The sequence below is a fragment of the Pteropus vampyrus genome, unplaced genomic scaffold (genome assembly GCF_000151845.1).
Source record: "Pteropus vampyrus isolate Shadow unplaced genomic scaffold, Pvam_2.0 Scaffold62, whole genome shotgun sequence".
Classification (NCBI taxonomy): Eukaryota; Metazoa; Chordata; class Mammalia; order Chiroptera; family Pteropodidae; genus Pteropus; species Pteropus vampyrus.
Window position 1 is genome coordinate 4,765,420 of NW_011888843.1, and position 16,835 is coordinate 4,782,254.

Below are 16,835 nucleotides of genomic sequence, written 5' to 3' on the forward strand. Positions count from 1 at the left end.
TAACATGCTTATAGTGCCATTTTTTGATGTTTTGCTGTCTTAGACATTATCTCTTTACTTTCCGTTATGAGCGAAGATGATTTAACACTCATATGCATCCCAACCCAGAACGCTTCCTACGCACACACATGCATACCCTCACGGTCCCCCTCCATTCTCCCTTCATAATTAGATTTCCATTTACAGTTAAATCATATTCAGTGGGTGCATTATTATGAGTATGGAAATATTGTTTGCAGCTAAGCCATGCGGTACATATACTACGATTCCATTTCCTCTCTCAAAAGATTTTTGGTTTGGAGTTAATAATTGCCTTTTTTCCCCATGTACCTTTTCCCACATGTTCCCACCGTTAATCCAGTTCCCAAATTTCGCACATAACCATAAAACTTCTCTCAGGATAGTCGAATGCATAATTTATCAGTTTATCTTTTCTCCCCCTTGTGATATGCCCTGCTGTGGCCTTCTGTCCCATTGTTTCAATGTGGGTAGATTCTGTCACAACAGGACTTCCTTTCATCGTAGTCCTGAGAATTCCTTTTGTTCTGCTACTGGGAGTTACCGGGAATTGCTCAGTGAAAGGCATTTAGGTGGCGCTCTGTCTCCTTATTAGTACAGGACTAATGCTTTTATTTTGGGGGGAGGGTGTTCCTTTCATGTGTCCCTCTGGAACAGGACTTGACTAGTGCTGTGGAATTTGAATCTGAGGTGACAGAAAAATCATCTATTTGACGTTTCCCCCTGATCTGCCCCTCACCTGCTAGCTCAGAGTTCCACTCCTCTGTACTTTGCATTTCCATGTAACAATATGTCTTGGAGATGTTCCAAATAACAGCATAACTAGATCGCCTTAACTTTTTTTAAATGACCAATGATTATCCCATTATACGGATGTGCCTTCTATTAATGGACATTGAGGCCAAGTCTGGTCTTTTGAAGTAAAAAACAGGCTGAAATGAATATTTATGCACATTCACCTTGTGTAAATGTTCAAATACATCTCTAGGATAAATTCCTAGACATGAATTTTTGAGGCGCAGGCATATATGTTTAAAATTTTGCTATTTGTTTCTGAATTTTCTTAAAAAAAAAAAAAACCTGTGCAATTTGCACACACACCAACAGCATATGAAATCCTGTTTCCTCATAATCACTGACTGTGCAGTATAGCACCAGATTTTTTCTTTGACAGTATGATAAGTGAAAATTTGTTTCTCATTTTTTTTTTTTGCATTTAATTTGCTTTTCTTTAATTGGGGCGGGGGGGACAACCACTCATGCTGGCTGTTTATCTATAGCATATAAATATGTTAACATACACACATATTATTTATATGTTACAGATAGGGACAATCTGTAAACATCATACACATATGTTTACACACATATAGACAGTTTAGAAAACTAAAAAGGCAGTACTCATCCGTAGCATATGCTGCTACAACTTTATGGGAAAACTTGAATACTATTCGTTCTACTGCTCCAGTGATAGCAACAAAAGCTTACACGTGTCTTCGTTCTAATAAAGCAAAACCTTTTTTTGTACTGGAGGGACACTGTTTCTAGAATAAAGTAAAGAAGGTCAAATCGCAACCCACAAAATAATAGGAACCAGAGAGAAATAAGATGTTTAGAAGCCCTAAAAATAGTGATGGGTTGTGATTGATCAGGTATTTCTGAAAACTAATCTGGAAAATGCATAAATATTCCACAATAGCAAATGATTAAATCCTCAGCAGGAGAAAATACTATGTAACTATAAACACACATAGAGAGTATGACTACTCAGACCATTCATTCATTCTACAAGAATTGATAGCCACTTGGCAGTGTTCTATGCCAAGAGAGACCAAGAAGATTAAAATTCAGTCTTGGATCTCAAAGGGCTCCCTATGCATCGGGAAAGGAGACAGGTAATCAGTTAAAATACAATGAAATAAAGGCTTTCCTAGAAGTTAGGTGCAAAATGCTGTGGAAACCACTGTCTGTGGAGAGTGGGGCAAGGCTTACCCAGAGGGAGCCACTTTGGAGCTGGATCAAGGAGTTGAGGATATATTAAGCAGAGGGAATATCAAATACTATTCAGATTTCAGTGGATTGCAAACAGTTTGGGATGGGGGAGATTAGTATGCCAGTCATGGAGGATGAGGGACAAAGGGAAGGATGTTTTCATGATCATGGTACACGGTGAAAATAGAGCATAAGATACTATATATAAACTTCTTATGGCTACATGAAAACATGGCTACATATACTATCAATGATCACAAGACATTTTGGACATTTATTCGTTAAATTAACTATATAAATTAAGCTTAACTAGTATTATCAACACAGATTCAATGTAATGTTCATTTTATTTCTATATAGATAGACAGTAGATTATTAAAATCTCCTTGTAAATAAAGAAAAACTGTAGACTGATTCTACACATTTACATGCTCGTGAATATGAAAGAGAAGTGAATTTTAATAATGTGCCCAGGAATAATACGTCCCCTAATATCTCATGCATATTAAGCCAAAATAACTGAGATACACTTTGTTACCTGATGTTTAATGTTTCTCTTGAAATCCAATTTTATAATTTAAAATGTTGGTAAGAAAAAAATGGAGTCACTAAGTAGTAAAGGAAGTGGAAAGCATGTAAGTCAGAGGAAATTTGGGAAAGTATTTGTGTAGAGATAGAATATACCATCTGTATCTGTTTTAATTCCACCTAAAAGAAAGTGAGGTTAGACTAGCTGAAGCTTCTAATTTTACTTAGTGCAAAGACAGGCTCATATAAGAGGTATCTTCTTTTCATGTTTAACATTCTGGAGCTGGTCTAGACGATGGCTGTGAAGAATTCACCTTCCAACTGAGTTAATTTTGACTGCCAAGCACGGGTTACAGTAACACCTGTGTGTCATGACTCCTTTTCCATTGGCATTAAACGCTTTAGCTTAAATGACCACTGAGTTTAGCAAAGAACCGAAGACAGGCAGTATCACCTCTCTTTAAACATATCTTTTATCTCTTGGCTCTTATCTTGTAGAAAAAATTCTAGGAAATGAATTTTCAGCAAAATTGAGCTAGTTCTCTTAGCTACCTCCCCAGCCTTTCTACTCACATCATGGAAATGCACAGAAGTGTTGCCAAGAAAAGAGGAAGGAAAAAAAAAACTGTTGGAGGAAATTACGAACTACAAAAGCTGAAAAGCATTGTCACCCTTTTAGAAATGACTGTATCTTTGTTGCATGCATGATGCACTTTCAGTGATTGACCTGACAAGGCACCCTGAAATTTGGCACAGTTCTTTCAGAGAGGACAAGGGTCAGGATTTCCAGGTGAGCTACTTCCTTTATCAGCAGTATCAGCTGACGTGTTCTGAGTGTCTCCTTCCCCATGACCAGAAAAGTGCGGAAGGCTTAGGTAAGAGAAACTCAGTAGGACGAGGTCTGAATATGCCCTTTTCTGGTGGATTCCAGGCAAGATGGGCTTTGAAAACTTTTCTCTCACTGAGGATGGAACCCCTTCACCTGGCAATTCTTTTTCAAATGCAATTCTTCATGAAGCCTACAGCGACCACATTATTTAAAATTACAACTCATTCTCCCATTCCTAATCTCTTAACCTTGTTCTATTTTTATTGTTTATTTTTAATGTACAAATATTAAGTGTACAGGTTGATGAACTCTTATAAACGTATACACTCACATAACCACCACCCAGATCAAGGTGAAGAGTTCTTACAGCATCCTAGAAGGCTCCCTCTATGGCCTCCTCCCAGTCAGTCTTGTTCTATTTTTTTCAAAGTATTTGTCACCTTTTAAGATACAACTTGCCTGATTGGTTCACTGATTTACCTAAGGAACTAGAACAATGCCTAGCACATAGTAGATACTCAATAAATATTTGTTAAGTATCCCTTTGTCCACACCTTCTCCCCTCCGTGTTGTCTGTAAGAGAAGCAACCTAGCTTGAAGTCTTCAGTGTCTTCATAGAGATGCTAAATGCAGCAGTAGGAGTGGTATTTATTAAATCGGGCGTGAGTGTAGTTTGGATGTGTCTCAGCATAGTCTTTTCTAGGCACCGTTTTCCTGGACAGATTGAGCACTTGCTGGTAGATCTGCAAGAAGGAAATGACCCTCTTTTAGTCTAGATTCATCTCTCGATTCCAGGTTTACTGGCATTTCTCCCGGTGGGGCAGAGCCCTCCCCAGTGGCCTCCCTCGTTCTGACTCTGCTGTTCCTACTAATGCCATCAGCTAACCTGGAGACCTTGGTTGTCTTCTATATTTCTGTCTGCCAGTCAGTTGCAGGTCTGGCCTCTCCGTATCTTGGCCATTTCTCCTCAGGGTGTCCCTGGAAACGCCTCTGCCTTTTCATTTCCACTGGCAACTCCTGCAGCCCCGCCTTATGTTGCTGTACTAGTCTCCCAAATAGTACCCCCATGTTCAGTCTTAGCCTCTTCCAAACTATCCCCATGACTTTCCCTAAAACACAGCCTTGATCATGTCACTGCTGTGGTCATAAACTTCTAATGGTTTGCAGGTGCTGCCAAAAGCAAATCCAAACTCCTTAGCCTGCATTCAAGGACTTCCTGACCCTAACTCCCTCCCTGGACTTATGCAATACTAATTGTATTGCTAGATGACTGGTCTACCCCATTGTCACTAGACAGGCCCATATTTTCAAGCCTCTGTACCTTGGCTCTGTTGTTGGGTTCAGAAAATAAGCACTGGAAGGAACCATTTAGATCATCTGGTCCAGTTTCATTTCACAGATGAAGAAACTAAGGCCCAGAGAAATTAAATAACTGACCAGCACTACCTAGTCAAAGGTCAAGTGTAACTAATGAAAAAGAAACCCAGGGTAGTCTAGGGTTTAACTGTTATTAGTTGAATCCTTCATACAGCTGAAGATCAAATCAATGGGCCACTTTTTGAATACCCTCTCCATGCAACTCTAATCCCTAAATGTGTGGATCTTTGAGTCTTGCCTCAAGCATGGCCTCCTCGATGGTCTCCCATAAGCCAGCCCCCAGATGTGAGTCTGAACTCTCAGGTCAATGACCTGAGCCTCTCTGATCTGCAGGTAACTTGAGTCCTGGCTCTACTACTACATTTTAACAAAATCTAATTCATCTTTGGCTTTCATTCATTCGTATCTCAGTGACTTAGCAGATAAGCAGTAAAATTCTGCTGAAGGGAAACTTTCGGTGTTGAGTGCAATACAAGGGAGGTGCGACTCACAAGCCAAACACCAGCTGTCAACCATGCCCGCGAGTCCAACACTGTCAACTACACCGCACCGTTCACAGGCCGCGCCTTGGCTCCTATTGACCCCAAACCTGAAAAGGTGAGGAAGTTTGGTCTCAGCGGAAAGCCTGCTTGCTGCAATTACAGGATAAGTTTCTTGAAGTCTTTTGGCACAGTCTCTTTCCCCGTGCTCCGTGCGTCGAGCTGCGACACACATTCGGTGACCTGTCCGGGAACGTGACTTGGCATCGAGAGGGTACAGCTCTCCTTACCAAGGGAGCTTAGTTCCGGGGAGCAGTGGCCCCGCCAGCTTTCCGGATTGGCGCGGTCACCGACCCCGGGTGGTGGCCACGACGGACGAGGGCGGCGGGAAAGTGAAGCGGGGCTGGCGGGGTGGCGAGCGCGGCCCCCAGGTGGGGCAGGACCACTGGGAGAGCTGAGAGCGACCGCAGCTGCCAGGTCGCGGAGCCGGCGAGGCGGAGGCCACAGGCTGTGGGCCCACCTGCCGCCGGGGCGCACGGAGGGCGCAGGGCTCGACCTGGGCCGCGTCGGTCTGCGCAGAGGCTCACCGTCCAGCCTCTCTCCGCCCCCCGGGAGGGACAAAGGGAGGGCAGACGGCTGGACCCGCCCCGGCCTCTGCGGTGCGCTGCAGCCGCAGCTGCCAAAGGGAGACGGGAGGCACCATCCCGGAGCAGAGAAACCAGTTTGTCCGGTCGCGGGGAGCGGAGGGAAAAGGGCGGCCACAGAAGAAGGGCGCGCGGACAAGGGGCGGGGAAAGGCGAGGACTATTGGCGAGCCGCGAGAGCCGCCGCCAACTGGACAGACAAGCTTCCCGGGGCCCCGGGCCAGCCCCCGTGAGCCATGAAGCGCTAGCTCCTCCGCCAGAGCTGGGGCCGGGCGGCGGCGGCCAGGTGCGCAGCGAGCGCGCGGAGAGGCTGGCACCCGACGGATGCCCCACCTGGGGCCCAGCGAGCGCCAGGTAAGCAGGGACGCGGCGCCGGGGGCCCCGAGCTTCCCCACTCTGTCGGCCCAGCAGATCCTCTAACCGCCCCAGGGTTGGCGGACTGGGGATCCGAGATGCAGTGGCAGCAGCTGTCCGAGCCCTGGGTCTTTTGAGTCCACACTGGTGGGGTTTGGATGGGGGCGAGGAAGCCTCTGCGGGCTCGGGGATGAGGAGGCACAGCTGGCTGGCCGGGAGCGGAGGGAACTCGCGGGAGGTGTTTGGAGCCTTCGCTCGTTTGCTATACACACGTCTGGGTTAAACTCCGAGGGTCAAACCTGGCGCGGCTCGCGGGTCCCTGGAAAGTGCCGCTGGCTTCCCTGAAGTGTCTGCCGGCCCTCTGGAAGTCCCCTGTGGCTGGGTTCTGCTGGAACCTCTTTGGGAGCCGATGTCAACGCATCCGAAAAAGACCTTAGGGCCATATATACCTGGCCGCAGCTTTGGGGAAGGATGGAGGGTGAGATCGCCTCTACTGCGCCGGTTGCGGGACCAGGCACCCTTCCGACATCTTCCATGCGCTTTTACACACGTTGGGAGGTGGTGGGGGAACGGGTTACTTTCCCCGGTGATTGCTGGGTCGTTATCTGCCAGCTCCCACAGCACTGCTACGGCCCATCTCCTTCCCTTCTCAGTTTGATGCCCAGCGCTGCCACCTCGCTTTATGCGTGCGGAGGGGCGACTTATTGGGTGTGGGTGGTACTGCAGAGAATAGCGAGTGTTTTAACTTCCCACGTCCCCACACCTCCCAAGTGAAGGAAAAGCTTGCGTTGTCCGCGTAACTTCTCCCAGGGGCGTGTGCGCGCCTCGTTCCCACCGGATGTGCCGCAGAACGCAGCTTCTTGACCGCTGTAGAGGTAGGACCAGGATGCAGAGCGGGGGAACGGAGTTGACACGCTCAAGTACGAAGGACTTAGGCCACGTTTCCGCCCAGTGAGTCTCCCCGAGCCCCACCCGACCCTTTCGGCCTGCAGGCGCAGCCCCTTGTGGGCTCCAAGGCCTTCTAGGGTAGCTCCGGACGCCGCCAAGTTTTCCTCCCGGAAACCGCCCGCCCTCTTGGCTTGAGAAGAGATTCTCTCCCACCTTCCTGATTGCACTGCCTTTAAATTTTTGTCTCCGCTCCTTGAGAATTAAAGGAGACAACACAGGCGAAGTGCTTGAATCTCACCCACTACACAGTAGGTTAGGGACCAAGGTTAACTGCTTTTAGGCAGAAAAACTAAAAAAATGGTGTGATAAAGTCTCCAGTGATAGTAAATATAAGCGCATATAAAAAGAGGCAACAACACAAAACATGAAGTAGAAGTTCTAATTTTCACCATCTCAAGAGTATTTTTGTGTTAGACCTAAAATGCCATTCATTAATTCTGGGCCTGTTGTTGCAGACCTTATTAAAACCCATTGTAAGTAAATGCATATACTGTGCAAAAGATGATTAATGGTTATTAGCTGATTGCTGTCTGGGGAGAAGTCCGCGTGTCTGCAATTACCCCTCTCTGAATTCTCTTAATGGTTTTCATTATGTCCTGGAGGCCTCCTCCTTCTAATTTTAGGTACGAAAACTTAACAGCTTTCTTCACTTGCCATTTTCTAGTGGCTAGTGCTTGGGTAATTTTTAGTGGTTCTTTGCGTCTGTTATTGAGGACCAAATGAGACCCATGTGGCTTAATATTAATGAACACGAATGGCATCTGTGTGAGAGCAGCTCTGGCTACTTTGAAGCGTTCTTTCTGGTTTTTTATTTTAAGGAAAATGCATACGAGTATGCGCTTATTACTTGTTAGTGATAGAACTCGAGGGTTTGTTTGTTTGTTTAGCTGAGGCTTTAAAATAATGATTTGGTAAGGCAAATGGCTTAACAAAAAGAAGCCTGCAGGTCTGAGGCAAGTTCAAGACTAGTTCCATGTTTCACCTGCATTTCAGTCTCTGGGATCTTAGTACTGATGACACTGAGATCTGGTTGTAGAATGTTTCTTTCCCTGTCTGTCTGTACTCCTTTCTTTTCTTCCTCTTTCCTTTCTTTTCTCTCTTCCTTCTACAGGAAGGAGTAGTGGAAAACATACGGATTTAGATTCCCATAGATTTCAGTTATTTTACTTACTTTAAATTGTATTTAATTTTTATAATTTACTTTCATTATATGATTTACTTTTTAAATTGTATAACCTCAGATGAAAATTCCTAAATTTTCAGAACCTCAGTTTACTCATTAGCTGGGGGGAAAAAGATATTGTCGACCTACTTGGGTTATTGAGAGAATTACGTGAGAACAGGTGGATGTGCCTTGTCTATAGTAGGGGTTTGAATGTCACTTTATTATTTCTTTATTAATCTGATATTTTTAAAAATTAGTGCGATGCTCAGGTGTTTGGTGTATTTTTCATAGTTTATTGGCTTCCTAGTCTGAATTCCATTTTATTTTTCATAAACAACACTCATGAAATCTAGGTAATCCTTATGACCCATTCTGGAGAGATTTTAATCTACTAGTCACCTTTGCTCTTTAGTTTCAATCATAGTAAAAGAAGCCTATGCTTTTATGAATGCAGAGGAACTTGCTTTTTAGGTAACACGTTTTGTGGAGTCCATTCATGACGTTTATCTCTAAAGAAAGGTGCAGTTAAAGTTTCTTAAGCACTTAAGTTTAGAATTTGAGTCTACATTTGCATCTAGATTAATTTCCCAGGAAGTTCTTCTTTGCGGTATCTTTAGGTATCTTGTGAGTTTTCAGGTCTGTTTGTTGGTATCATTCAATTAGATTAATTGTATTCGTGCCTGTAGGTGTTTTGTTACTTATTAAGATAAGTAAAAATAAATTCGCTACCAGAAGAGTTTTAATAACACACACAAAAAAGATCGCTTATCCTTCTTTTTTCTGTTAACCAAGTTACTCCTGAATCCCCGTCACTGTGCCCAGCTAAAAATAATGCCCAAAAATAAAGTCTAAGATCTTTTGAGGTCCTGTGTCACTGAAGACCCGGCATTGTGGAGGAAGAATCTAGAAAGCACACACGCACACACCCAGTCTTGTTTCTCACTGTTATTCTTAAAAAACAAAGTTTTATTATCTAGTCATTTAGGAACACATAAGTACTGTTACTAATACTTACAAATGCATGCACTTTTAAGTAAAGTGTTGCCAAAACCATGCCCAGTGGGAAACTAATATGTTTGATAACTGGTCCCAATGCACACTGAGCCCAGAGGCAGCAGTAAATAGAGGCTGATCACACACTCTCGGGATTTCCTTGACCTGGCTTGGAATCCCGGCCTCCACACTTCCCAGGTGTAAAACCTAGAGCAAGTCACTTAATCCCTCTGGCTTCAGTTTCCCTATCTGTAAAATGGAATAACAGCAGTACTACCTTTTAGGTTGTACGATGAGTTCCAAATGAAAGAATTTAGCTAAAAGAGCTTAGCATAGAGCTCCATAAAAAGCAGTCATTACTATTGGGTGGTCGTTGCTATCGCACAGTAAGTATCTACTGCTCATCCAGCAATTGCCTTTGTTCTAGACCATGTAGGAGGCAGAAATCAATCACTCTATATGTTAGTATTTATTAAGCAAACATAGTTGCCTATTTGCACCAGGCGCTGGCAAGAAAGAGCCATCTAGAGTAGGGGTGAGGTTCTGAACTTCCACAAATCCAGGTCTTGAATACTGAAGAATGGGCGTCTGTGGGGGGCACAAAGGAGCGGGGTGCTTGGTGACCTAGGGACATGCCCACTCAGTCACAGCCATGAAGGGCCCTGGCTACTTTCACATGGCTGCTCCTCCTCCTGCACAGTGGAGGCCCTTGGGACATACTGAGCAGTGCTGTGTCCCCTTTACCCACTGCTTCCTGTCTTTCCTCTCTCTCTCAGCCTCCATATTCCTGTTTTTAAAAAAGAAAATTACTCTTTCCTTTTCAAAATTCGGATGTTTCTGGACCTAGGTCTTCTTTAAAGGATCTGTGCTCTCTGCGTGGTTTCTTAGTGGTGGGGCCTGGTAAGTGTTGCTAATGACAGAGACCCTTGGTATAATCTCATTCATTCATTCATTCATTCATTCATATTTAAAATGGCTCGAGCATCTTCTCTAGGCACTATGCTTAGGATTACCTATCTCTGCTTCACAGAAGCCTATGAGGTTTTCAGGGGGCCTGAGTTGTGTGGGTTTTTTTCTTCTTCAGTAAGAAAGTAGGTCAGGCATTCTCTCTCTCCCTGCCCTGGACATTGTCCCTCCCTGCATGGAGAGATGGTTGCCTTAGACCCTGGAGGACAGCCCAGGTCAATTCTAACTCTGAAGCTCTGTGTTTCATTATGAGTGTCAAGTCTAGTGAATTTGCATTGAGTAAGGTAGAGCCAGGCTTGGAAGCTCTAGAGGGTCAGGGTGGGAATCCCACTGATTCTGGGAAGGACAGACGTCACTCTTGTTCTGGGCAGTCCTTCAGTAGCGACAGCCACCTCCCCCTGCCCCCGCCCACCCCCAGCGTGACTGAGAAGCCTGGCACTTCTGCATTGGGTGCATGTGTAGCCTGACCTTTGGCTGGTATCTTTGGTCTTTATTTACAGGGCTGTCTTTTATGGTTTTGTCTCTTTACTGAGTGGCTTTTGTTCCACCAGAGTTGAGGTTTGTTTGATTTAGCACAGGCAGTGTTTGAAATCAGTTTTCTGACCTCTCCTTAAATTGAGTCGAGCCAGAACGCTCTCATTGGAACTCCTCGGGCATTAGGCAGTAGCCTCACACAGTATCTGGCTATCCATCCTTGTTCTTTGGGGAAGCTTCCATGGGTTGGATGCGTTATTGATTTTATAAAGTGTGACACGACTTGTACCCAAATTCTTATTCTGTCTTCTTGGGACACAGTGAACTACTGAGACCCTTCTCTGAGATCTGTATATGATCTGTGGGTCCAGAAAACATGTTTGATATTCTCTCTAAGAAAACAGAGAACCATGTGACTTGGCTGGTTTAAATTTTCACTCATGTCAGGAGATGGATGGGTCAGATGTTATACGTTTTATGCTGGAAAATGTTGGTCCTATTGCCACATTGGAAATAAATGTGAGGACCTCTAAGACAGGCACTAAGAATTTTTGTGGGCCTCTGAGCCTCAAGAATTTTTGATAAAACAAGGAAACTGAGTGTGTGGGGTTTATCAGACTGCGGAGATTGTGAAAATGAGGTGAAAATCTATACTCTGTTTTTGATACCAGACGATTTTGGGAGGAGAGGAGATTTCCTGATGACCTCAGAGATGTATTTCATGGGTTTTTGTTAAATGTGGTAAAATGCTTATGAAATATATCATTTTAACAAATTTAAAGCATGAATTCAGGGGTATTAAGCACATTCATAGTATCGTGCAACCATCACCCTTATCCCTCTCCAGAATTTTTTAATCGTCCCGAACGGAAACTCTCCTCATTCAGCAGTGACTCCCTATTCTCCCTTCTCCTTTATTTGTCTCCATGAATTTGGCTATTTTAAGGTACCTCGCGTATGTGCCATCATACAATATTTATCCTTTTGAGACTGGCTTATTTCACTCAGCATAGTGTCTTCGAGATTCATCCATGTCAGAGCATGTATCAGACTCTTCTGCTTCCTTTTCAAAGCTGAATACTGTTCCATTGTGTGTATCTACTACATTCTGTTTACCCGGTCATCTGTCCACGGACACTTGGTTTGTTGGATGGTGGCCACTTTTGCTTACTATGAATAGTGCTGCTCTGGACACAGGCATAGGAATGTCTGTTCACGGTAGTTTTTGAGATCTTATTCAGTTTTGTGAGATGTATCTTTCATAGAAAGTGGGTAAGACTGGCAGGGACACGTGGTATTTAAGACCACACTTTCCTCCAAAACGGCTAGGAGATCATAACGTGGGGAACTGTGAGGAGGATGGATGTGTTGAAGACACATGAAGGGCAGCCATGTGCTTCTCCTTCTCACCTGCAGCTTACAAAGCTGGGCCATCACCCAACTGGCCCGTGGTGTGGCTGACCCTGTGATCTGTGCCAGGGCCAGAGTAAGAGCTCAGGAGACCGGTCTCCATGGTCTGGATACCTCTGGAGACCTCTGGAGACCAAAGCTGCCTTCTAGGAAGGACCTTGTGTAGTGGAGAAAAAAAAAAATCCTTATCTTTCCTCCAGAATTGACTTGGATAAAAATAAATAAATAAATAATTTTTTGATGGAAGGAGGGTTAGAATATGAGAAAACCTGATAATTACATGTTTAAAAAATCGAATACTTAAAAGCCAGATTATGTTCTACCTTAAGGTAGAACCCTTGGTTTTCAACATAAGCTTTGAGGCACAAGGTCAGTTACAGACTGTGAAGTGGCAGAAAGGTCAAATGTCGCATCTGTGTCATAATGTGCTTATAGTTGTAGCAGGATAAAAACCAGAAGCCTTTTTATAACAATTAGATATCAGTTTATGTTAAAGACATCTTAATCTATATTTTTAGAGAATAATACACTCATATGAGTGTATGATCATACTGTGCCATGAAAATTATGCAAAATAAGGATTTAAGTAAATATATTTTATATATTTACTTATATATTTATATATATTAAATGTATTTTTAAGTAAATATATTTTATATATTTACTTATATATATATACTTATATAAGTATATATAGATGTGTGTATATATATATATATATATATGTATTTTTTCAAGCTAACCCCAAACACCACCATCCCCGGGTATCATTCCACCTTCCTATCCTATGCTACTCACAGCTACAAAAAGGATATTGGGGCTGATGTGGCTAATTCTCAGAGCTTTGACACTTTGTGTAGCTCTGCATGATTAAGAATACTTTTTTAAAAAATCACCTTTAGGCTTTCCCCGCTTACAGGTCAGTTTGAGAACCTCAGACTGTGCGAGTGGTGATCTAAGTCACAGCCAATGTGTCTTTGAGATTACGTGGACCAACACTCTTTTTGAAAGCAGAAGAAAGTTTGCTTGGGCCCTGAACTCTAAGTTAACTAATTGGTCCCATTTCTTGAGTTCTGGCCTAAATGGCCAAAAAAGTAAACTCCTAGGGAACTTCCTGTCTCCTTAGTTATTCCACGGAGTGGACCCCCTTCCTTAGCCTTACAAAGTCTGAAGCAAACAGAGCCCTCACGTAGCCACCCAGCCAGCCGGCCAATGATTCATAGGAAGCACATTTTCTGTGCCTGGCACTTGGCATCTGTCAGTGAATCAAGTAGTTAAAGTGCCTGCCCTCGGGGAGCTCACCTCCTAGAGAGGGGAGAGAGACAGAGAGAATGATGATAGTAAGTACGTAGATTGTGTGCTAGAAATAAGTGCTACATGGGATGAAAAGAGAGAGCTGGGCAGGGTACAGGGACTTGGTGTGGGGCAGGGAGCAGGAGGCAATGGTAAAGTAGAGGAGGTGACATTGGAACAAAGCCTCACTGGAAAGGGATGAACCATGAAGATCTGGGGAAAGAGTGTCCCAGGCAGAGGGGACAACCGTCTTGGTCCAGAGGCCCTACCTGGGTAGTGCCTGGCTCCTCCCATGAAGCCTGATGAACGGGTAGTAGGCTGTTCCTCATACCTGTGAGTGGGGAAGGAGGGGAAAGGAGAAGACAAGAGCAGAGAGGTTGGGGATCCCCCTCATGTGGGAGCTTCCTGGGCGGGTAAGGACTTTGGCTGTGACTTTGTGCAAGATGGAGGCGGGGGCGTGCGGCCAGTGCAGGAGTTGCCTGTTGGAGTGGCGAGGTCTGCGATCTGAATTGCGTTTGCAAAGGATCGTTCTGGTTGCTGTGTGGAGGTCAGGCAGGGGGAGAGCTCCTAGGCAGGGAGACCATTTAGGAGGCTTGACCCTGGGCAGATGTCTGAGAGAGAAGGTTTAAAGGTAGCACCAGCGGACTTCCGGACAGCTTGGATATAGGGTGTGAAAGAGGAGCCAAAGATAAGTTTCTTGGCGGAGCATGGGTTGCAGACGGAAATCAGTTTCCCAATGCTGTAAATTCAATGGGCTGTGTTTAGATCACTCAAAATAGGTTATAAAGAGGCTCTTCACAAATATGCCTATTTATATAAGGTTTGGGTTTAGAGAACTTTCACTGTGTTTATCATCAGAGCATGCCTTCCTACTTTGGTAGCGGGGAGGGGTGGTATTAGAAAAAGGCGATTTGCAAGAAGCAGAGGCCTCGCATTGAAAGGAAGATAGTCCATAATCCACAGGGTACTGGGGGCAAGGCGGGCCCCCCGTGCATGAGAAAACAGGCTGTCCCTCCAGGTCTGCTGCCGAGGCCCTGCTCCCTTTCTCCTCTGTCTGGTGCACTGTCTAGCTGGGAAGGCAAGCTCTTCCCAACCCTCATACACAGGCAGGCCACCCCCCATCTCAATACACATCTGCCGTCTTTTTAAAAAACAGCTGTATTGAGATAGTATACCGTACAATCCATTCTTTTAAGGTGTACAATTTCACGATTTTTAGTGTATTTTCAGAGTTGTACAACCATCACCACAATCTATTTTAGAAACTTTTCATCACCCCCCAAAAAGGTATCCTGTATCCTTTAGCTGTCACTCATATTCCCTCTTGACCTCAGCTCCTGGCAACCTCTCATCGACTTTCTGACTCTGTGGATTTGCCTATTCTGGACATTTTACGTAAGTGAAATTATATATTATGCGGTCTTATGTGATTGGCTTATTTAATTAGCATAATGTTTTCAAGGTTCAGCCATGCAGCATTTATCGATACCTATTTAATTTCTCTATATTGCTGAATATGTACATTACTTTTGTACATGATGCATTCTTTTTTTTTCAATTATAGTTGACATTCAGTATCATTTTATATTAGTTTCAGGTGTACAGCATAATAGTTAGACACGTATTTATATGATTTAAGAGGCGATCCCCCTGATCAATCTAGTACCCATCTGATGCCATATATTGTTATTACAATATTACCGACTATATTTTTGATGCTGTACTTTACATCCCCATGGCTGTTTTGTAACTACCAGTTTGTACTTCTTAAGCCCTTCACCCTTTTCACTCAACCCACAATACATTCTGAAAAAGAACACAGGAATGAAGATGTGTGCTAGTCACAAATAGACTGACTTACATGTTATAAAGGGAATTTTTCTGCCCAGAGAGCTAAGTGTGTGCGTGTGTGTGCGCACGTATGCATTAATTTGTTCTTTTTCACTGTCGAATCCAAAGTCCGTGCAAATTACCAGTGAATCTAAAGACTAGTGGCTTTCTGGTGGTGTCATGATTTTCTTTCATTTAATGATTCAACAATTATTTATTAAAAACGGTCGTGGTCCTCCCCGTCCTGGAGCTTACAGGATTGTTGGGGATGGGATGGCAGGAGTAGATAGTAAACAAAATATTGGACCAAAGAGATATGAAACAAGCTGATATTAGGATTACAATGTATAATAAGCACTCAAAGGAAAATAAGATGTTACTAAAAGAATAAAGAAAGCCTACTTGAACATGGCCCGGGAGGAACCCAGATGGCCTTTGAGGAATGAAACGGATAAACAGAATGTGGTGTATCTTTACGATAGAATGTTACTCAGTCGTAAAAAGGAAGGAAATTCTGATCCGTGCTACGACACGGATGAACCTCAGGGACATTATGCTATGTGATAAAAGTGAGACACAAACGGACAAACCTATATGATTCCACTTATACAAGGTACTTAGAATACTCGAATTCATAGAGACAAAGTAGAACAGGGGTTACCAGGGGCGAAGGGGAAGGGGAAGAGGGAGCTTTTATTTAATGGGCACAGAGTTTCAGTCTGGGAAAATGAAAAAGTTCTGGAAATGGATGGTGTGATGACTGCACGACACTGTGACTGTACATAATACCACGGAACTATACACTTAAAAATGGCTAAACTGTTAAATTTTATGTTGTGTATATTTTATCACAGTAAAAAAAGAAAAAATTAGCTCAGGAGCGTCTCTGGGAGGAAATTATACTTAAACTGAGATCTGAAAGATAAGAAGGTGCCAGTTAGGCTTCCCTTGGTCCCGCCAGTGAGATCAGCATGCACAGAGACCCCATGGTGAGAGATGATGCTGTGCTCTTGGTGGGGCCAGGAAGTATGGGATGAGGTGTAGGCAGGGGCCAACGTGATGGGGAGGTGTTAATGTATTTTTAAGCAGTGGAGTGACCAGGTTCGAGTTCTGGTTTCAGCTGATAGCCTAGACCGTGATGTGGGGAATGGGTGGAGTGTGGGGAGGAGACCAGTCAAGAGGCTGCTGCAGTGTCCATGAGAGAGATGATGAGGGCTTGGGCCAGCATGACACGAGTGGAGATTAGACACGGCAGATGGGAGCTGCGTTTTAGAATTAGAAGTGGAATCTTGGCCTTGGCGATGCATCGGATTTGAGAACCTCGTAGGAGGAAAGTATCCAGTGATTTTCAAATTTCTATCATGAACGGCTAAAGATAATAGTGTCAAAGACAGAGGACGGGCCGAAGGATTAAGAATTTAGCTTTTGCCGTGTTCGGTTCCAGTCGCTGGGACACTCAGGAATGGCCGGTCAAGCTTAGACAGTTTCAGGAGTCCTGGCTGGAGACCAGACACCTTGAGAACTGACAGCGTGGAC

At 44.1% G+C, this 16,835-nt stretch overlaps 1 protein-coding gene across 1 annotated transcript in view; it reads left to right on the forward strand.

Moving 5' to 3' along the window:
* Positions 1-5,877: 5,877 nt before the first annotated feature.
* Positions 5,878-16,835, forward strand: part of ATP8B1 (ATPase phospholipid transporting 8B1) — a 113,975-nt gene continuing 103,017 nt past the window's right edge. The window contains exon 1 of the mRNA XM_023531171.1: positions 5,878-6,220. The gene's annotated coding sequence lies outside the window, so the exon portion shown is untranslated. The remainder of the gene's footprint in view (positions 6,221-16,835) is intronic.